Here is a 22,840-nt window from a genome sequence, read left to right as displayed (position 1 = left end):
TAACCACACACCTGACAAGAGGTAGCCTAAAGTCCATCATGGGGTTTGGGGGTGGGGCGGGGTGGCACAGCTGGATGGAGTTCACAGGAGGAAAGTGTGTGTAGCGAAAAACCCTCAGCTCCTCACATCTGAGTGGAAGAGAAAGGCAGAGAAGGGCTGGGAAGCTGAGCCAGGCTATGACCATCAAGGCTTACCCTCTCCACCCATCCAAAGTTGTTGCGAAGTCATCATCAAGTGTGACATATTACACAACTGCTCCAGGCAGAAAACAATGATAATAAAATAAACAAACAGCAAAAACAATAAGGTATCTCTTTTTAAGACCAAATACAGGTAAGGGGCACTACTGTAGTCCTCTTTTAGAGTAAGCAAACTAGCAGGGCTGGTGGTGCACACCTTTATATCCCAGCACTCAGGAGGCAGAAGCGGGTAGATCTCTGTGAGTTTGAGGCCAGCCTGGTCTACAGAATGAGGTCCAGGACAGCCAGGACTGTTACACAGAGAAAGTCTGTCTTGAAAAACAAAAAAAGAAAAAAAAAAAAAAAAAAAAAAGATAAGGAACTGAAGTTCCCAGTTAGAGAGCAATGCTTAACTGGTTCCTAAATAAATAAATAAATGTAGCAATTAAAAAAAAAAAAAAAAAAAAGGAGAAGGTCATCTATAATACTAAAAGGTACCTTCTCACTATCAAGGCAGGAGTCATGCAGGTGTGACAACTGAGACATAAACTTGATAAAGAACCATCAAGTCTGTGGGGTGAAAACAATGGCAAGTAATGTTCCCAGCCATGGAAGACACACAGCTCTGACCCGATGCAATCAGCGAGATCCAGAGACGCCATTTCTCATGCTAATCCGCATTAACGCCATATATCACCTCTAAAGAGAACCCGACCCTAATAAACATTTACACCAAAAACTATTTCCTATAAATCACGGAACAAATCCCCAACCTGGCTAAGGCTCACTCTGTATCCTCGAATCTTGCTATTAAATCAAGTATCATAATTTGCTTCAAAAATGTTTTGCCAAAAGGTTAAAATATCCATACTTGTAGCTCGTCAATCTCCCGGGCTAGTGGGAAGCCCTTTTCTTTTGCTTCTCCTTATTATTCAGGTCTTCTATCTGTTTTATAACTGGCGACCCAGCAGCTCTCTCAGGCTGTAGGACCTGAACCAGGGGGGTGGGTCTAGCTGGAAGAGGGAGGGGTTAACAAGATCAGAAGCTTTGAAATACCTCCCCATGGTTTAAACGAAAACAACTACAACAACAGAAGTAACAAAACCAATTGCTATGCTACTAAACCTACCAAACATCTGACTCTGAAGCAGCAGTCGGGGTGGCATGTGGAGTAAGGATGGACAGGAGCCCCACCCTCTTGGAACTTACAGTACAGCGATTCACAGGGGCCTTCACCCCACCCCACCCCCACCCCCCTTACACCTTGAGATAATAGATAATATTAAGCAAAACACGCAGCCCTTCATACCCAGAGAAGGACAGAGAAAGGATTTTAAAGCAGAGCTGTCTGGCTTGAGACCCAGGTGTTTCTACTGCCCCACTGTGTTTCTCCATGTACAGAGATTGTGCTGAAAACACTAAACAATTGTCTACCTCAACTCCCAGGTGACCCCACAAGTGTGACGTGTTGTCTGCTGTCTACCCGGCCTGCCAATAACCACTCTCCAATTATGTGTTTATTATCTCTGTGGCACAGGGTTACTGTAGCAGTAAAAGTTTACCCTCAACAATGCAGTACCTACCATGACTTCCAGCTACTAATGGGATTGCTATTTTTGTTTGTTTTAAAGCTGTAGCAATAAAATAGGCTCCCAACAATATCCTGGCAGTTTTTTATGTCTTTAAAATTTACTGGAACTGATAACTGCAAGAACAGAATGCCTGTAAGATGCAAATGGTCTTCCTGGAAAAAGGAACTTTGGCGTCAATCATGGTGGGGCTCATAGAATCAGAGATTGATGCGAATTTACAAAGTAAAGGCTGACATCCATAGTAACCTTGGAAGCTCAGAGGGGTCTGAGTCACATGAATCTGATTATCCTATCCATGCTTGGTAATCTGAGGCAGAAAAGCCTATCCTTCTTCCCACCAGGAATAGCCAAGGACGTCCTTGCTAAGGAGAAAAGTTGGGACATTTGGGTATACCAGGAACTCTGGCTGCTTTTGTCCTGGGGAAAAAGGATCAATAGTCCATGCCAGGCCCTGTGGTTCCTGTATGCTGTCTCCTGGTTCCAGGTCCCAGGTTCAAGGGCAAATTGAGGGCAAAGGCAGCTAAAGAAAAATCAGTAACCCTGCTGAGGTCAAGACCAACTAAAGGCTAGAGGTCTTGTTCAATGAACTATCCCTTACTCAACATGAGGGAGGCCCTGGGGTCAAGCCCCAGCACTTAGAAAAGGGGACTTAAAGCAGACACCAGAAATATGAGCAATTTCAGGGTATATACACCCCAAAAATCTCAGTCCATGGCCTTGAACTTGTCCACTTCACTGGGTTAAGATGTGACTCCAGAGAGGCCAGGCCAAACCATTTCCATTGGCATAACATATCAGTTCTAGCAGTGTTCAGCCTGTCAATCAAACACTTTCAAGAGCAGCATCCAGACAAGAAAAAAAAAAAAAAATGTGATGGGAAAGAGTTCAAGAGTGAAGAGAGAGACAGACCTGCCTAGACCATGGAATGAGGAAAGTCTGGACAAAAGCCATCAAGAAAGAAGAAAGGCTAATAAGTATAAGACAGCGGAAGGAGAGGAAAGAGTGGAGGCATCTCTTACTAGCTAAGGACAAAGACTAGATGCAGGAGTGAAAGGAGAGCCAGGGCTCTTGGCGTGTACCCAGGTGTGGGGGCCACAATGCTCCTCAAGGCTTGACTAGAAAGATCTGAATGCAAATCAGGGGAATGCAAAGAACAAAGTTTCAGGCAGATATTCAGACAAGACTGAGAAGAAGAAAGAGCTTTCAAAGAAATACACCTAGCATCCCGGGTGTACGAGGACAGACTAGCAAAAATTCCGAGAAGTCAGTCAGCCAGCCGGACTAATGTACGCGAGGAAGTCAGGCTGAATTAAGTGACTACAAAACCTGCCGATCACTACTGCTCCTCGTTGACAATCTCCTTACACACAGCTGATGGCTGATTTTAGGTCCACGGTCTCTGCGAGGAGGTGAGACAAAATATTCATGTAAGGGTCCAGAGTCACCCCATGGGGATCCTGAGCCTGTTCCCAGACTTGAACAGCATAAAAATGGGACACAAAACCTAAAGACCTCCCCAACCTCAGTCTTGTCCAACACATACCCTGAAAGGCTCACATGCAATGCCTGAGGCCCACTCCCAAACACACACAGCCTACCTACAATGTCTTCAACCTCATTTCTTGGAGTATATATACCCTGAAATTTCTCTTATTTCTGGTACGTGGATACTTTTCCCACAATATTCAAGCCCTCTCCCCATTGGCTTCAGATAGCTGGGAGATTGCCAGACCCAAAGCTTCATCTGAAAGCCCTCCAGGAGGCCTGCTAGCTGTGCTGTGCCTCCTCTTTGGTCCCCAACTTTGGAAGGTATCGGATTTGATGAAGGCAAGCCGGAGTGTGATAATCAAGAGGCACAGGCTAGGAGCCAGAAGCTGGTGCAGCAGGAACCTAGCGGCACAGAGAAACAATTTAGCGTCCACTCTGTTGCAGGCTCCCAAAGACAAGAAGGTGGCCATTGCAGTAAGCGAATGCCCTACGGGTGCATGTTTGGACAAACACGCATGTATCTGTTACTGCTGAATTGTTTGTGTAAGCAATAGCCTCCTCTGTACAACAACATGTGAAAAAGAATCAGTGGACAGCTTTCAACAGCCTGTTCACTCCCCAAAAATATCCCTAGTACTCTCTGCACATAGTCCAAAAGAGCCCCTCCCTACTAAGGACTCTCACTGCAGCTCTCCTTCTGTGACAACTACTCAAGCCCCTCCCCCCTTGAAGGACTCACACTGCTCTCCGAGCATTTCCCTCACAGTCTTCCGAGGTAAAGCAGATTGCTTTTTCTGTGTCCTTATCACAAGCCGAGCATAGGCTCCTCAAGGTCAAAGAAGACACTGTCATTCACTCAATTGCTCTAGCGCCCCCTGCAGACTCCCACAGGTAAACGGTTGTGATGATGAACTTGGGGTTGCTCTCTGAGCAGTATTTTGGAGTGTGCCTGTTAGGCTTCGCTCCACAGGAGATCATCATTCGAATCACCCTCACCCACATAGGAGAGCTCCATCCGACCCTTGAGACCATGAGTAGAACAGAGCAGGGCGGGAATTCACTTCTCGAGCTAACAGCAGCCATCTCCCGCCCTCCAACACCGGCACTCCTGACCCTCTCACCTTCAGCCTCAGACTGACCCTCCCATCCTCCTTCCTGCTCTTCCAGCTTCCAGAAGGCAGGTCATAAAACTTCCTGGTGTTCCGAATCACATGACTGCATTCCTATTTCAACACATACACATCAGCTATTTATTCTGTCCTCTTTACTAATACAGGGCTCACTAAAGCACACATATTCTGGCCTAAGAGGGTTGAAAGTTCAAAGCCAGCCCAGGACACACAGTGAGATAAACACAAGTACACACATACACCACTCCTCTGTGCACATGCATGTGCGTGTGTGCACGCGCGCGCGCGCGCACACACACACACACACACACACACACACACATACACACACTACCCCTCGTGAATCAGTAAGAACAGCAGTACACGATGTCCTCCATGTCAATCGTAGGGAGAGATTACACAATTAATCTCCTTTCTCTAATACTGATTACATGATGCTTAGAACCCAAAGAAACACTGTATGTTAAGAGGTCCACACAGCGATGGACAAATGACAGGTACCCACGCATTGCTAGACCCTTCCCAGTGCCTAGTTCACAAAACTCTTTCTTACATATCTTCTTAAATCACCCAACAGCAACCCCTTAAGGCAATAAGCATTTTCTAATTGTATGTCCTATTCTACACGTAGATATAATTACGGCCTGAGCAGTTTGTGATGCTGCAATCCAAGCAGGGAATCCCAGAATCAGACTCCTAACAGCACCTGACTTCAGAACCCGGGCTGCCCAGCGGGTCTACAGCATCAAGGCAGTGCCTAGATATTGTGCCTGTTAGGCCAACGGGTATCAACATGTGACTACAGAGAAGGTAACGGAGGGTCAAGGATTTGGGGCGGGGGGGTGCTCTAGCTGGTCCTTATTTGGAGCCATATCCTGCAATAGCAAGGATACAGGGCAAGCAAGACGGAGATGTGCCCACTGCCCTGCATAATAAAGGACAACTTGCTTTGCCTTAGTCAGGATGCTGAGGAATTCAGTCTATAGGAAGTCTCCATGGTGATCATGATGGCATTGGAGGACAAAGCCTTCCTGGCCCAGTCCTTCTACTCGGAACAGAGAAATGAGCCCTCCCAGAATTTTTCTGATCCCTCATCTCAACTCACTGACTCTGTTCTAGACCTGAAACCTACCTTAAGGTGCTGTAAAAGGACAGAGGGAGGAGGAGCAAAGTGACAATGTTCAGGAACACCAGGAAAGCCTCCATTGTCCCTGTTGTCTCCCCCAGCATACAGAGTGCCTCTTTCAGATAGCCTTCCTACAATTCTAAGGTCTGGGTGGGTGGGAGGCACAGAATGAGACTTGTTGAGGGACACCAGCTCTGACAAGCATTATGCTGCATTCACACGCTCACTATCCCCTCTGATCCCCACAGCATCCCTACCCCAGGCTCCATCCTCAGCACCAAGAAGTAAACAGATCACTGCGATTTTGAAAAGGCAACACATCCTCATTTTATTGTCTTACCCTTTGGGTAAGTGGGGCTAGAACTGAAGCATGAGGGGCTGACAGAATGGGGTGCAAGCTGTAGCAGCACCAGGTCACATAGGTACTGCTAATGGAAGCAGAGGTCAGAGTTCAGTTAAAAGGGTGGCAACTTAGCCTATCCTCACCCCCTACGATCCTCATCTTAAGAAGGCAAGATGGAGGCTGAAGGTGAGTGATGGATACGTATGACAACACCTAACTAGACAGGGCAGGTGGGTGGGAATAAGTTTGCTCCCCCTTCTCCTTAGATCCTTGTTCCCCTCCCCTGCCAGAGAAAGATAATTTCTCCACCCTCCTGCAGACCTGCATTTAAAAAAAAAAATCAAGGAACTAATTGTAGGATGGAGGGGATTTATTAAATTGGATAAGCCTTGGCTACAACCTTCCTTTTAGGCTTTGAGTGGTTTGGTTTTTTTTTTTTTTTTTTTCATTATGGCTGCATAATAAAATAATAACATAATTAGTGAGGAATTTGTTACCTTTCCAGGAAGAGACTTTAATTCCCCTGAAGAACATCTCCCCCACCTCCAGGCTGTCTCTATGATAGTGTGAGGAAGACCATGGGGGAAGTGAAGGAGGGCTGTCTACCCTTCCACGGCTGCTCAGGTGGGAGGTCAGGATCCCACACTATCCCTGACTTGGTGACTCTTCTAGAAAAACCAACAGAATACTGGCTGCTGAGGCACACCAGAACACCCACGACTCATTCTTCCTGTGAGGTTGCCACAATGACCTCTAGCATGTCCCACGTTGCCTTATCAGAATCCAGATTAAGACGCACATCCCTGGGCGCCATTTCTATGCGATCCAAGGAAGGGGAGGCATCTACACGTAGCATCATCCAGCTGCTAGTGTTGTTTTGTCCTGCTTTATTTAATTTTGTGATGGTCTCATGTAACACAGGCTAGCTTCAGACTTACTATGTACCTGAGGATAACCTTGAACTCCTGATCTTCTTGCCTCTCTTTTCTGCATGCTGGAGTCACAGAAAGTGTCACCTTACCCCATTTACACAGTGCTGGGGATTAAATGCACAGCTTCTTCCTGCCAGACAAATACTCTAGCTACTATGTACACCCACATCTCCTCCCACACCCCTGAATTCATAGTAAATCTTTGTTGGCATTGGTATACCTGGGGACCTGAGTGAAATGGGGTGTCAAGGAAAGAAGGACTTGGTGCTTGCAGGACATGAGCAGAGTGGCAGACCCCTCTACATCCTCCATGACGCGAATGGTCCAGGAGATCCTTTTCTGATATGAGGAGCACCCCTACTGCTCAGCCCTCACTTCCCCACGTGTAGAATGGGCACTTATATGGGATATTCCTTTTTCCCTTCTAGCGCTGTAGTTCCTTGGCTCAACATCCCTATCAACAGATTCTTTCTCATCTCCTTCTTCCATGATGCATTATCCATCCTAGTTCAAGAAGTGAGCCTATGACATTATCAAGGGAAATAAAGAAAAGTGGGAAGAATTAGTCACAGAACAGATCCTCTCTTACAGAATTTATAGATCCGAGCTCTGGTTCCTAATGGGACCCAAACATCCTGGGAAAGGGATGCAGCTACAATGTAAGTTGTCACCAGTTTCTCTGTCCTTGACAGCTGGTTTTACCTGGGGTGAAGGACTGAGAGGAGGGTGTTCACTGTTTGGCTGTGGAAGAAGTAAGAGAAAGAAAAAAAAAAACTGTAAGTGGCCAAGGACCCAGAGTCCTGGACTTCTGCCCTGCTCCTGTTGTCTACAACTGCCTGGTTATAGTCAGGTTTTCTTACTGTAACAAAATACCAGACCCAGGCTCCTCTGAAGGAAACACGGTTTGTGTGGCTCATATCTCAAAGGTTAAAACTCCAAACAGCATGGTGCTGGCTCTGGTTGGGCCTTGTAATAAATGGCAGAGCATACACAAGAGGAAGAAATCCCATCATAGGCAGGAAAGCAAACTGTGGCTCGGGGTCAAAATAAGGCTTCTGTAATACACTCTGTCTGGCAAAGACTACCTCAGGACACCAGTATCCCTTCTGAGGTCCCAGTGACTAAAGAATTCCTATAAGGCCTCACCTCTTAAAGGTCCCATCACTGTGATACGTGAGCCGTCAGAATGAAACTTTAAGACTCTATGCAACCCATAGACTGACTACATTATGGGTGGGGCTGACTCTTGCCTACCTTGTAATGCTAGGGAGTGGTGAAGGCTAAGACACACAGCCATCCTCTGTGTCTTGGGAAACAGTGCCTACGTGTGCATATGTGTAGACATGTGTATGAGGACATGGCTCTGCACAGGTACATGTGGAAGCCAGAAGATAACCTAGGATAGCTTTCCTCAGACATAGCTTGCCTTCCTTTTTTCTTTCTTTTTAAGACATGGCTTCTTCAGCCTGAAACTTGTCTAGTGGACTAGGGTGGCTGATCATCAAGCCCCAAGGATCTTCCTGCCTCTGCCTCCCCAGTGCTGGGATTACAAGCACATGCTGCCCCAACTTTTTGATACACAAAGCCCCCTGTTACAAAGCAAGCACTTTAACAGCCTTCCAGGTCTGTTTCTCACTTGACAATGACAGCTGGTAAGTCAGTTTGCCACAGTTTCCTTGTCTGTAGCAGAAAAAGAAGGAGGAGAAGGAGAAGAAGAAGAAGAAGAAGAAGAAGAAGAAGAAGAAGAAGAAGAAGAAGAAGAAGAAGAAGAAGAAACAACAACAGTGTCACAAAAACCATAAAAGCAAACATAGCAGCACTTCCAAAAGCCATACGAAAATACATAGCTCTAGAGATGTCTTGCATCCTTGGCCTCAATTCCCCTCTAAGAATAGACTCTGGTGCTCCTGCCTGCTCTACCATTCTCTGCTCCCTGCCCTCAGATCATCCAGGCTCCCGCCCAAACTCAGAGTTCAGTTCAGCTCCACAGTTTCCATGCAGAAATCTACCACTCCCTTCCCCAGGCTCATCCATCCCTCATTCATCACTGTCACATCCCACAGAGGACTTTTATTTAACAACCAATTTATTTCCAATTTAACTAATCTGGGGATGGGCCATCTCTCTCTCTCACGAAAACCACCGATGCCTGGGTTGTAAATAGACTCACAAACGAGGGTGGTGGGTAATATAAGCTCTCATTAGAGCAGCATCAGGAGAGAGGGCTGCTGGAGAGTGGGGGGTCACAGGAGTGCAGACCAATGCAATATACAACTCCCCCAACACAAATAACCCTACAGCCCTCACTCCTGGCCCCTGCACTCGGCACTGCTTAGAATTATTTATATATATTGCGTGTTGATTCCCTGGCTCACCTTGAGCCCAGGACAAATGTTTCATCAACAATGTAAGAGATTCTAACTAACTCCAGGCTCAGTTAGTGAGCAGCTGGCTGGGTAGGTAGCCGTCATCCAGCCCCTCTCTTCATTTTTCCTGGGTGGAAGTCTCATCTCAAAGCCCACTTGTGTGTACTATGCTGGCATGGAACAATGGTCTGGTAACCAGCAAGCTCCAGGAACACACATTGGTCTGCCAGAAACATCAAAGAAGGGCTGACTGTGCTTACAAGCTGACATGTAGGGTGGGTTCAAGGCAGCGGCAGACTGGGTAGCCTGAAGGCTGTCCCCGGATGGGCCTGGAGGCTGAATGTCCCTGCTCCCAACTGCCCCCTTCTTCCAAGTTCTAAAGTTGTGTCCAGGCTCCCATACTGGAGCGAGGGATATAGATCTGAAAAGAAATAAAGGGCCAGGAAACCATGTGGCACGCGCACATGTGGGGGGGGGGGGGCGGGTGTACGCACACCTTGGTTTTTGAGGCAGGGTCTCTTATTGGCCTGAAGTCTGTCTGTCAATTCGGCTAGACTGGCTAGCCAGTGAGGCCCCAGAGCGGGGTTACACGTGTGTACTGCCACTCCCAGATTTTTATAGGGTTCTAGTTATTAAATCAGGCCCTAGTACAAAGCTGAGACTGTGCTCAGTTGTCCTCTCAGCCCAGGAAACCACGCTCCTTCTTCAGAAGGAGCAGAGGCACTCCCTTTGTCTCCTGCTCGGTTCCCTTCCCTGCAAAGGAAGCCCTGACTTCAAGCCCCCTAAGACCCCCTCTAACTCTAACCTCTTGCAAGTGGAGCCCCAGAAAGACTGACCTGGCTGCTAGAGCTTTATCTTCCTCATGGCTGGCGCACTGAGGCCCGGCCAGTGTGTCTTTAAATCATGCCTCCTAAAACTCTGCTGCACTCGGCACTTTCTCAGGCCACCTTAGAGGGCAGAGGGAGTTTATGTTAAACAAACACCTCTTGGTTATTAGAAACATATTTATAGTGGCTATGGGGCTCCAGAGGTAGAGACAGATTCATTCCCAGGCTGAGTCTCCAGGGAGGACCGCGGCTGCAGAATAGCTTTCTCCGGCCCCCGGGACTAGCACAGAGGGTCACCCCAGCCCACATCAATCCCACCCTTGTTTCTTCTCCCTGTGACAATAATTGTAGGTCTGCTTCCGTGCTCCTGTGTCGGCAGGGGCGGGGAGCTTGCGGCAGGGACAGGCTTTTAGAGCCGCTGATTCCATTTAAGAAGGATGATGGATGGGAGGCCTTTTTGAAGTTGGAGACTCAACTCAATCCTAAGCCAATTAGAAGAGGATGTGTTTATTGAGAGCCTGCAGCATCTCTTTTAGGGCTGGCTTGCACTAGAGCTATGGCCTGTATCTCTAGAGCAGCTAAAGGGGGCCTGGGAACAAGGAAAATAGAGGGAAGAATCCTCCCCAGTCACACTGTAACTCTCTGAGGAGGAAGGACAAAGAGTCAAGGAGCCCTCACGCCCCTCCTCCCCTGCATCCCAGTGTTCCCTGGCTGCTGCATTCCTCTAGTGGCCAGAAATATTTAATCGAATACTTTTGTTTGGATCTCACATCCCTGGTAACCTGAAGATGTTACCATGGCAATCCCCAAGTAATACATCTCGATTATTTATGGCCTTGCAAATAGGGTGGGGAGGCACTGCAGGCCCCACGGAAACAGCAGGAAGGTGGAAGCTTCATTTCCCCGACTCTCACTACTCCTCAGCAGCACTGGGGGAAAGGCACAAAGAAGATGCACACGTGGCCAGCAGGCCCGGCTTGAGTTCAAAGCCTTTTAACACGAAGGGCCTCACCTCTGCGCTCTCCTGTGATGTCCCTTAGAATGCTCCTGTTTCCTCTGTCTCTCCATTCTGGGGTTCTCTCAACTCTTCCCCCTGTTGCTATTTACCATGACACGGGAGAGATGGAAGAAGTCAGGGGTGTGGTGGGTATGACTTTTGCTCTCGGGTCTAGTGTGATCCCAGCCAGAGTCCCGTTCACACCACCTACTGCATCTATGACTTGATATCCTAAAGGCTTTGTTTCTCCAAGTGTTCAAATGAGAATAAGAGATGACAGCTCCTGAGATTCACTATGAGAATAAAGAACATCAGCTTCTTTGTAGTCTGCCTCGCATGTGACGAGTGCTCAGTAGATCCCAGTTGTTTGGTAATCACTACACTGTCGATCATCCCAGCCTCGCCTTGTCTGTGGATAGAAGTCAGTGCTGTCAAGGGAGCAGAGGTTTGGGGTGGAAAAGTCTAGGGCACAGATGTCCAAATCTCTCTCTGATTCGGTCTTCCTGTGTCCTGTGCCCACCCTGACCAGTGCCCTGAGGCCCTGACCGAGCAATACCTCACCCTGCTCCTCAAGCAGGCCTCCACACTCAGACAAGGAGGGACTGTTCCAGCTACAAAGCTAGAACAAGCCCCAGCCTTGACTCCTCCCACCTGTGACCCATGCCTTGCAAACTCCACTTCCTCCACTCTCACACCGGACTAACTCCTTCTCATCCTGAAGGTCTCAGTTCTCCAGAAGGTCTTCTCTAAGAGGTGCCTAGGCTGTGAGTGCTCTAGCTTACATGGCCCCCCCTCCCGCTGCATAGGCACCTCTCCGTATTTAGTTCACTTAGTGATCATTGAGTACCCTGGCTCCCCTCAGGCTGTAAAGCACCACAAGAGCAGAGGCCTTATATGCCTTTGTCTACAAGAAATCCTGAGTCCTTCACAGTGCCTGCCATATATAGCCATTAAACACATTTTCAATGAATGAATAATGCAGTGAGGCTTATTGCATTTGGGTTTGAGGGACAGAATTCGGACTGCATATGTACAGGTGTAAAGAACAAGCTTCCTCACCTAAGATCACATTGTTCTGTATCTATGGCAACATGGGATTAGAAACTTTTGCTCTAGATGCAAACTAAGCTATACCCGTTAGGTGAAAGATTGATTTTTAAGGACTATAGTTCATATATGTTTGCATCTGTGCACATATGGTGTGGGTTTGGATGCATGCACTTGTGCATATATGGGAATAGAGAGGATGTCAAGCTACCCACTCTGACCCTAACAGTGGCAGTTCAGGCCAGGGCTGCTTGCAGTCCCTCTCTGTGGCAGAAAGGCACAAAAGCAGGTCACAGGGTTGACACCCGAGCAGAACAGATAATGAGGATCTGGAAGACCTGGAGGCCATAGCCTGGATCGTCAGTCCTCAGACCCCCTACAGGTATCCCCAGGGAGTAATGGGGACTTGTGAGCTGTATGCCTAGCAGAAATGACACATTTACCAGAGATAAAGCCTCACAGGCTACTAACTGAGACATCATTTTTCTGCTTTTGCCTGGAATTACATCAACTCAGTGTGATAACACGGCTAATCTCGTGCTGATCGGAACCCCTGATTGTCAGTCATACATGGCTTTGATTAATAAGAAATGGGAAAACAAATTATTACTTGATAAGTGCAGTTTGTTTGGTAGACAAAAATCTTTGAAAATGCAGGAAGCATGGTGCAGAGGGAAGGAGAAACCACGTGACCGTTAAAACCACAGGCTCGGGAACCACTGGCTCATTCCAGTCCTGGGTCAAACAACTCCTTGCAATAAATCACACTAGTGTCTTATGCCGACAAGCCTCAGTTTCTTCATCTGAAAAATGGGAATCATAGTAGTATCCACCTCAGAGATGATGGCTTGAGATGAAGTAGAAGCTATTAGCTCTTTGCTGAGAGCCACCAGACAGATCATTATTGAGATTCAAGATCTCTTGTCATCACTGGTGCTGGGAGGGAGGTAAGAACAAGAGATAAAGGACCCTTGGTCACAGATGGGAACTCACTGAATGTTTACAGAGTTTCTAAGGACCTAGAAAGCTGCTGCTCCACAGGGCTAACCTGTTCCTCACCAGTGAGGAAGCAGATGTGACCTGCCAGGTGAGGTAGAAACCAAGCAGAATGGACCCAGGCCTTTTGTGGATTCACTTTATAGAACCTCAGAGCTGGTGGCTTAAACCACGCCCACTTATTATTGGCCAGTCCAATGAGACAGAGTCAAATGAGTTCTCTGGTTAGGATTTCAGGAAGTCAAAGTCAATGTGTTGGCCAGGATGGGCCCTTATCTGAGGTTCTGGGGAAGAACTGGCATTTGAGGTCATTTAGTTTTGTCAGACTTGAGTTGTTCTGGCTGCAGGACTGAGGACCCAATGTCTTTGCTAACTGTCAGTCATGCATAGCCAATGGTGCCACAGTGTACCCTATACAGACTGCCCACACTCCCATTGTCTTAGTCACTGTTCTATTGATGTGAAGAGACACCATGACAAAGACAACTTATAAAAGAATGCATTTAATTGGGTGGGTTGCTTAAAGCTTCAGAGGGTTAGTCTATTATCTTCATGGCAGGAAATATGATAGAAGGTAGGCAGGCATACTGGTGGAGCAATAGCTGAGAGTTACATATCAGCAGGCTGAGGGCAGAGAGAGATCAAGACTAAAAATGGCTGTAGGCTTTTGAAGCCTCAAAACCCACTCCCAATGACACACCTTCTCCAACAAGGCCACACCTCCTAATCCTCCCTAAACAGTCCACCAACTGGAAACCAAACATTCAAAGACATGAGCCTATGTGTGTAGGCATAAGGTTATTGTGTTATTCAAATGCTGATTTCTGTAACCCCTCATATCTGGTTGCAATCCTTGCTCTGAGAATCTCCTGTTTCAATGTTGTATAAATGCTACTCCTCAATCCTCCCCTGGTATGCCAATAATGCAGCTTACAGACAACCAATGAGCAGAGGGAGAGAATAGGGCTAGATTTCCTGTTAGCCAGGGGAGGAGGAGATAGAAAAGGAAGCAGGGGATTCAGCCACACAAGTGGTCCAAGAAGACATCAGAGAGAGGAGCTGGAGCAAGAAAGCTACAAAGTGTAAGTATCTCAGTATCTTTGGGATGTAAACTGGGAGGAAACCAAATTAGTTTAGAGGGTCAAGAATAGTGTAACAACGGCTCAGTTCTTGTGCTGTGAAGCTTATTCTTAAACAAATATAAAAGTCTCAATTATCGATGTGGTAGCTGGGTTAAGAGAGAAACTAAGAAACAAACTTAGTTTTATAAAAATAATCTTAACATATGGGGGCCAATCTCACTCAACCCACCACACACAGTAAGTAGTGTCTCCGTCTTCAAGCCAGCCACAGCTTAGCAAATCCTTTCAGGATTTATTCTTGACTGTGACCTGAAGTGGCCTATCGGAATGGCCCACTTGACCCAGAAGATTCCAAAAAGTCACGCAAATCAAGAACTTGAAACTTCTGTGTTCACTTTAAAAACACGTGTGATGCTACCAATACCATTAAGAGCAAGCAGATCCAAAAGAGCCACCACATATCTGAAAGCTGTCACTTTACAGAGGTAGTATGTGCCACCCTCTGGTTACAATGGTTGAGCCAATTGGTGTGTCAGTACCAGACACTAGGGTCACACACAAAGTTAGTGGCCCAAAAAGAGTGCTGAATTTTTTTTTTCTGTGCATACTTAAAAGCACAGAATGACTGAGCTTGCCATTCAGTTGGGAGAGCATGTGAATAGCACAGACAAGGCTCTAGGTTCAGGAGCCAACAACACCCCAAGTGCAAACAGTGGAGCAGCACTGACCTTATTTAAAGATTAAGATGAAGATTCTCAGCTGACTGGGTGGTACATACCTATAATCACAGCATTTAGGTAGCAAAGTGGGGGGGGGGGAATGAAGAACTCAAGGTCATCCTGGGCTACCTAGCAAAACCTGTCCCTCCTCACCCCCAAAATGTCCTTGTTTGTTTGTTTTTCTAGAGACAGGGTTTATCCATATAGCCCTGGATGTACCTGCCTCTACTTCATAAGTACTGGAGCCAAAATATTCCTTTTTTGTGTGTGTTTTGTTTTGTTTTTTGTTTTGAGACAAGGTTTCTCTGTGTAGCCTTGGCTGTCCTGAACTTGCTTTGTAGATCAGCCTGGCCTCGAACTCACAGAGATCTACTTGCCTCTTTCTCCCGAGAGCTGGAATTAAAGGCCTGTGCCACCACACCTGGCTATGAGCCAAACTATTCTTAGTTTTAAAATATGAGCATAAATTCTCTGATCATCCAGTGTCTCCAGGTGAATAAAACACCAGAAAGATGCTACCAAACTTACAGAGCTTGGGGTGGGAACAACCCATAAGTGAGCTCTCCTGGCCATGTGGAGCTGATCCAACTGAAAGGGAACAGATTTCTCTCAGAGCAAAAGACAAGTATGTATAGAAGAAAATCATATCTCAGAGGAAACCTAACGGGCCGCATAGAAAAACATTTCACACGAAATAAATGCAAAGGATTTTAAGCAAGTTGCCATGCGTCCTTTTCATTTCTGCCACCAGCTGGAAGAAGCCCAGCTTCTGAAGCGCTTCTTTAATTAGATTGTGGGCCATCCCAATACCCCTCCTGCTGTAAGGTCTCTGTGCTCACATCCATACCCTGTTCCCAAGTTCCACCCCCATCAAAGGGAACAGCATCATCCCAGGGCATTGTGGGACCTGATCTCCCACAGGAAGTGAGAGACAATGAACCAGGATGAGGGATCGGGGCTTACCATCCCTGTCTGTTCAGCTTACGGGGACAGAGAATTTCTCTTCACTTTAGGGGACAAGATCATCACACACCAACATTACTAACACAGGTGAGCACCCACCAATTCCTCCTCCGGGGCCCCCAGAGCCCTAGAGGAGCCTTAAGGTTTAGGTAGAGCATATTAAGGGAGAGCTTTCATCTGCCTCCCACCTTCATTCTTCACTCAGCTCCCCTTCTGGTCAGGAGGAGAAAGGCCGGTGGTTATGTAGCTGTTCCCTCTTTCCCTCTCCTCTCAGGCTCCTGTTGAAAAAGCTCAGTGATTCCTGGTGTCCCTGCTGTCTGTGGTCCCTCTTGTGCCAGGGGAGGATTTCCTGTCTTCTGGGCCTTTATAGAACCAGGTAAATCCATGGCATTCGGTAAATGGGTAGATCCTGTAATGGATCTTCCTCCTCTCACCTGTGTTCTATGTGCCTGGCTAAGAGTCAGCCTCCATCCCATAACCGGCCAGGCCCTGGAGTCGTTGAGCTTTCTGAACCAAGTGTCTGCCTGCTCATCCACCATCACCTAAGTACCCTTTGTATGCTCAGCCTCTGGCTGCATAGCTCTATCAATCATCTGCCCAAAACTGTTCCCTGTGTCTTCTTGACATAGGTCAGATAAGCCACTTGACAATCCACACCTGTAACATGGGCACAGGGACAAGATCAGATCAGCAGCCCCTCATTCAGACTACTTCAGAATCACCTGTGAGTGACCAAAATACAGATTTCTGGGCCCTGCTCTGAGAAATAATTTGAAGCCCTGAGGTGGAGCCCATGTGCAGTATATTAGTGAGACCCACCAACAATTCTGTGGCCCACCAGCTCAGGAGCCCTAGCTGGTAGGAAAGTAAGTTCTTATCCTTTTGAAAATCTCTGCACCTCAGTGAGTCAGCTAGAAGGCCTTTCAGCCAGATGCAGGAAGTTCCTGAGGGGCAAGGAGCCTTCTGTCAAAGCGTCTCCGGGGTAGAAACCATACCTCGTGTCATATTGATCTCAGCACCAAGATTCTGCAAGTGATAAGTTGATAGAGTGCTTGCCTGCCATAACCAAGGCCTTGGGGTTGACTTCCAGAACCTATAGAACTAAGGATTTCACAGATTGGGTTTGGAGTATTTGCTGTTGCTCTTCCAGAGTTTGCTTACTAGCAGGAAAGCCTGGCATCCTACCACTGTCTGTAACTTTAGTTACACGAGATCTGGTGCTGTCTTCTACCATCCATAAGCACCTACACATATACAACATATAGTCACATACACAGATACTTAAGTAAAAATAAACATTTTTTTAAAGTTTCCCTAAGTGTTACACATCTTCCTGTTCTCTAGGATAAAGGTAACTGTCCTTCCTGCCAGGCAGTTTGGTAGGGCAAGGACAAGGGACCCATCTACTGGGGCTGTCTCCCAGGCCTGTTCCTGAAGTATGCTGGGAATCAGCTTCCAGAAGCCAAGCTTCTCAGAACAGCTGGATTGTCTCAGTTGCCTGGTTGTTAAGGGGCGATGCATACTCAATAAGCAAACCCCTTTAGCTCACCGACAAAAGGAAGGGAGCAAGAGAGCGACAAGTGTAACTGTGGAGAGAGAAGAGACACCCATGTTGGTCTGCTCACATCGGCTCTCATAATGAGCTCTGTGCACAGCTGCCTAGGCACTCCACTCATCCAGATATGGTACTCCCTACTCACCCTACCCTAAGCCAGATGGGGCTGCCTGGGGTCTGCTGTCTGCTCTTCCAGGACAAGGCTGAGGGCACATCTCTCCCTCCCTCTTGCTTGCCTGCCTGCCTGCCTTCCTCCAACTAGAAGAGCCACAGGAAAACAAAGCATCCATTGGACAGGAGCTGTATTTCCTGTGAGTAGGAGGCTTCATTTCACATACAGAGAATCAGAGGCACCAAAGGTAGGCAGAAGCTGTAGGATTGGTTCCTGTCTGAAGGTCCCTGCCGTGAGTAGAAATGGGAACTTACCTGACAGACAGACAGACATCCTCACAACACTTGACTTCCTACAATGTCCCAGTACACTCCACACATTTTAGGGCATGTACCTTGAAGTACAAAATGGTCATGGGTGAAACCAATCAAGACCTTGGCAGAGGCTTCAGGGAGGAGAAGAGAAGAGAGAGAATTTGTCTAGTACATGGTGGCTCATGTCAGTTCTTTCCAGAGAGTAATCAGGATGGCGCCCACTCTGACCAGAGGAAGGGTCAGCCTAAGTCACCAGTGCTAACTGTCTTACCAGCTCTTGTCCCACTTAGAAGGGGCAAGGTGAAGTGACCAAGTCAGACCAGAATTGGGTCTCTACATATTTGGAGATCTGCAAGTTTTCCACTGCTGTTCCAGCAGTTGCCACAGTCCTGGAGGATTCCTGGAAGAGAGCTTTCTCTTTTAGCCAGCTAAGAATTTCCCTAGCCGACCACCCCAGGAGCCTGCAGGATACAAACCAAAACACAGCTACCAAGTCTTTAATTGTTTTCTTTTTATTCCCTGGGGCACAGCAAACCTACCCACTGCCCCCTCTGTGTATGCAGCTGCAGGTGGCTAAAGTCCCACTTTTAGGAAAAAAATGCTTGAGGCAGGGGAGGGAGGACTAGAAGGTAGGGAAGAGAAAAGATCCCCCTGCTGTGCTGGTGACTTCCCCAGACCACTGCTATTGGCTCCCCATGTGAGCTTCTCAGCCAGGCTGGACCAATGATATACATCCAAGCAGGCTAATTTAAACCAGCTGGCCTAGCAACAGATTACCACGCTGAGGAAGGAGAGACAACCTGGGAAAGCAAGAAGCAGGGACTTGGAAGAAATCTCAGTGGTTTCTAAACTTTAACTGAGTTGGTATTCAAATGAGATGCAAACGAAATGTAAATGAGCCTCTAGGTTTTGGTGATTTTGTTTTGGTTTGGTTTGGTTTGGTTTTTGTTTTAAAGAAACACCAGTAGTTTGGCTAAGGGAACAACAGTTAATCTCTCAGCGGCCAGGGATAGCCAAAGTGACCTCTCCTAGAGGAGCATCCATTGCATCCAGGACCTGCCTGAGCCAGGTCCCTAGCCCACAAGGCCACAGTATACTCCAGTGCCACCTGGTACCATGCATGAATCCCCACAGAGAAGCTGCCAAGGTACTCTGTCTTCCTTTGTTTGGCACAAGGCTAAGTGGTAAAGCACAAAGGACACCCCATATCTGCCCTTCAGGGCACTATAGGGTCCAGTGAGGAGGGGTAGGGCAGTGTCACCATGACTTGTGATAAGATGACCTAGGGCTATAGGCAGGTTTGTGCCAGAGCCTGACCTAGAGCTAGAGCTCTGTGGCTCCGCTGCCCACTCCAGCTTGCCATCCCAGACCTCACTTGTTCTTCAGTGGGTGCTCAGTGGTAGGCAGGCGGCAGGAAGAATGTCCCCCATCCTTTCTGAGGAGGTGGGTCTTCACAGGTGAGGGTCAGGATGTCCTAATACTTCTTATATCATCCCAGGATTCTGAATTCTATGAAGCTATGTGCCAGCAAAGCGTCCTGATCGGCTTATCCAGTCCCTTCTAGTCCTGCCTAGACACTTCGAGGAGAGGGCCTCTGTCCCTCAGGGACCTAGAGTGTCCACAGCTAGGGTCTGGAAATGCCAGAAGGAAGACAGGAAGATGGGAAGGGATCAATTGGCAGAGAAGGGTCTCACTCTGGCAGCTAGCTCTGCCTTGCCTTTCCCGGTCCATCTTTTGCTTGAGGTGCCAGAAGGACCCTCCAGAGGGCACAGGGGAGCTGCCTGCACTGCCTCGGAGGAGACAGCGCCTAGGAAGGAGAAGCAGGCAGGAGAGGTGGTTGCATTTGAGGAAGAGAAGTTCACAGCTTGAGGCTGCTCCTCTGGAGAGCTCCTACCACAAAGTGCTATGTGCCCAGAGGACAAGGAAGCTCACCTTCCCCCTACCACCACCACCATCACCACTCCAGGCTTTGTTGTTCCCTGCCTTGGCCTCAAGGGCAGAACACAGGGTAGGACCAACCATGAGGGAGATGACACAGGGAACAAATGAGGCACGTAGTCCTGATAGTCCCAGGCTCAGAGTGCTTTCCAACAGAGACTTCTTGAGTTCAAAGGCCATTTGATTAAGTAGCTAGGGCTAGAGACCTAGTTGGCAAAAGATTTGTGTGTCCAAGCATGTATATGTTCATGTGTATGTATGTGGGGGGAGTACACGTGCACATGGAGGCCAGGTATTGACTTTATGCATCCTCTTCAATCACTTTACACCTTACGTTTTGAGACAGGGTTACCCACTAAACATAAAACTCTCCCAATCATTCGGTGGCTGGCAATCAAGGCCTACTGACCCCATTTCTGCTGTCCCCACCCCAGTGCTGGGGTTATGTGCCCATTATGTCACACGGGTGTTGGAGACCAAGCTCGGGTTTGCATCTGAACTCAAATTACTCGATAGTGTGAAATGATCAGTCTGAACCACTGAGCTCCCCTGACCTTCCTCCTCAGGATTCACCTGAAGACATGATGAAGACTGAGTGACACGCTGAACAACACAGGCACTAGGTACTCAACAGACGCTAGTTCCCTTCTCTCTTCTTTCCAGATTGGTTTATGACAATTTGTGCCTTCACTCTGCTCTTCTGGCAGCCGAACCCTCTCCACTTCCCAACGACACTCCTAGTCATCCTGCAAGGCACAGATGGCTGAGTGAAAGGCCACACAGAGTGGCTAAGAGCTCATCGTTTCTGGACTCGAATCCTGCCTCTCCTAATCGCTGTGTGATTTCAGGAAGGTGATTTAACCCTCCTGACATTCAGTTCCCCCAACTAATACACAAGATGAGATGTGTTAAGTGTAGTGTGCTTGATAGCATTTACTTCAGGTGCCCCCAGAAGGCGCCATGTGGATTTAAAAGGTAATACAATTGCCTGCTCTGATGTCACCTCCACGCAAACTTTCATACTCTGAAATGCTTCAGAATTAAGGTGGACACTTGGTGCCACTTTTTCTTGTACATAACCTTGTCCTTGTGAACGTACACCCACATTGTTGGGGTGGCACATGTGCCCTAGAGCAGCAGAGGGGACAAAGGTCAGCAGGTAGGCCTTGAAGGGAGAAAGTTCTGCCTTAACCTGACTTGCATAATCCTACGTGCACCCTGAGTCAAACTCCACCCCCTTCTACAATTTGTAACCAAACAGCTTAAGAGATGAAACAGGCCCTCATCTGAAATGGCCTAGCTTTTCCAGCACACAGCAAGCTCAGTAGTTGGCCCCTCCAATCAGCTTCTGTTTTCCTCTCTAGGCAAGGTCCAACTCTACCTTAAGAACCCAAATGGTTAGGGCTGATGAGATGGCTCAGAGGTTAAGAGCACTGACTACTCTTCCAGAGGTCCTGAGTTCAATTCCCAGCAACCACATGGTGGCTCACAACTATCTATTATCTGATCTGATGCCCTTTTCTAGTGTGCAGGTGGACATGCAGACAGTGTACTGTATGCATAGTAAGTAAAATAAACCCTTTTTTAAAAGTGTTTTTAAAAAAATTCAAAAGGTTGAATTTACTTCTAGGCCCTCCTCCTGCCCACCATCAGCCATGCCCCCAGCCCCGGCTAGCAGTAGCAGCTGTCAGGAGATCCTATCTAGCCCTGGCTTGCTATTTCAACAGCCCAAGACCCTGAGATAAAGGCTGTCACTGAACAAAGTTTCTCTGTCCTTGCCCTCCCCCTTCCAGGGACTCGCAAGGCATCAAGTGGGCACTGAGAGGGTCTCTGTCTCTTGCTACTGCTGCAATTCCTACTCTGGGGTATTCAAAATGGGTGAATACCAAGAAGCGGTTTATCACCTATGCTTTTATGATTGCCGAAACCTGGGAGGTGGGGGGGTGCGGAGATGTCCTTTCAGATAAGCATTTGAAGGAGGGGGAGAAAGATTTTCAAAGCTTCCTTTGTTCTCCCGGAGAGCCAAGCCATGGCGTTCTGGCAGACAGCCCAGGAGAAAGGAGGATTTTAAAACACAATCCGAGCTAGCTTCTAAACTGCTTCACCATCCCTGTCATCAATTAGGGATGTTACTTAACAAGGGTTTGGGCCGATGTCTCATCCAGTCTGCTCTCCCTAATTGGATGCCGACTGGTGATGAATTCCTGGAAAAAGCACTCCACACTATAGAGGTCTTCTCCATGGCCCCTGACACTCCAAGACCACTCAGGCTGGGCTGGTCTAGGCCTCTAGGGGTGGGGCATATTCCAGGCAAGTAAATGATAGAAGGGCATTTCTAGGGCCACTTGGTGCAGACCAAGAGGACAGACCCAAGACCCCAGCATGCACGCTGCCAAATAGCAACCAAGGGAAGGAGAGGTTGAGTCTCTGTGGCCTGCAAACCTCAGCCCTATTCCACAGCAACCTGAAATCCTTCCACTGAAGACTTAGACACTGGGTCTGATCCAAAAAGGGGTGAGTTTAAAGTTGGGTTGAGTTGCTATGGATTCAACAAATATTGTGCCCAAAGATCCAATGACTCCTAAGTCATGGCCTTGGTAATACTAAAGAGCAATAAATGGCCATCTTTACCAGGCGTAGTGGTGCCCACTTGTCTGCACTTTCAATCCTTGGAAGGCTGTGGTGGAAAGCGCCACTCTGAGGCCAGTCTGGGCAGCATAGCACCACCTTGTCTCAAAGACACAAACACAAATTATGTAAATAAAATGGCTACCTTCCTCCACCAAGTAACAGGCTCCCCACAGTTTGCAGTGGAGACAAGTCATTGCACTAAGGCTCAACAGCCTTTGTAAATGACTGAGCCTTAAGGTTCGGGACACCCCCAACTTTACTCTGCAGTCCCCAGGGTGGGCATGGCCATTTCCTTTCCTCTGAAGAAAAAAGTTGAGATCGAGGTAGAATGTTTATATACAACTTGGTTAAATTCTCCGGTTTCTCAGGAGAAACCCAGGTTACTACGAACTTAGATGATTGGGTTTTCTCAATCATGGTCAGCCAGAAGCCTTATAGGCTGCTTCTCCACCATCACAGCCTCTAGGCTGGTTTTTCTTGCAAGAGCTACTTTATTCCAGACC

This window comes from Acomys russatus, chromosome 14 (genome assembly GCF_903995435.1).
Source record: "Acomys russatus chromosome 14, mAcoRus1.1, whole genome shotgun sequence".
Classification (NCBI taxonomy): Eukaryota; Metazoa; Chordata; class Mammalia; order Rodentia; family Muridae; genus Acomys; species Acomys russatus.
The sequence above is the reverse complement of the archived record's forward strand: the minus strand, read 5'-3'. Positions refer to the sequence as shown.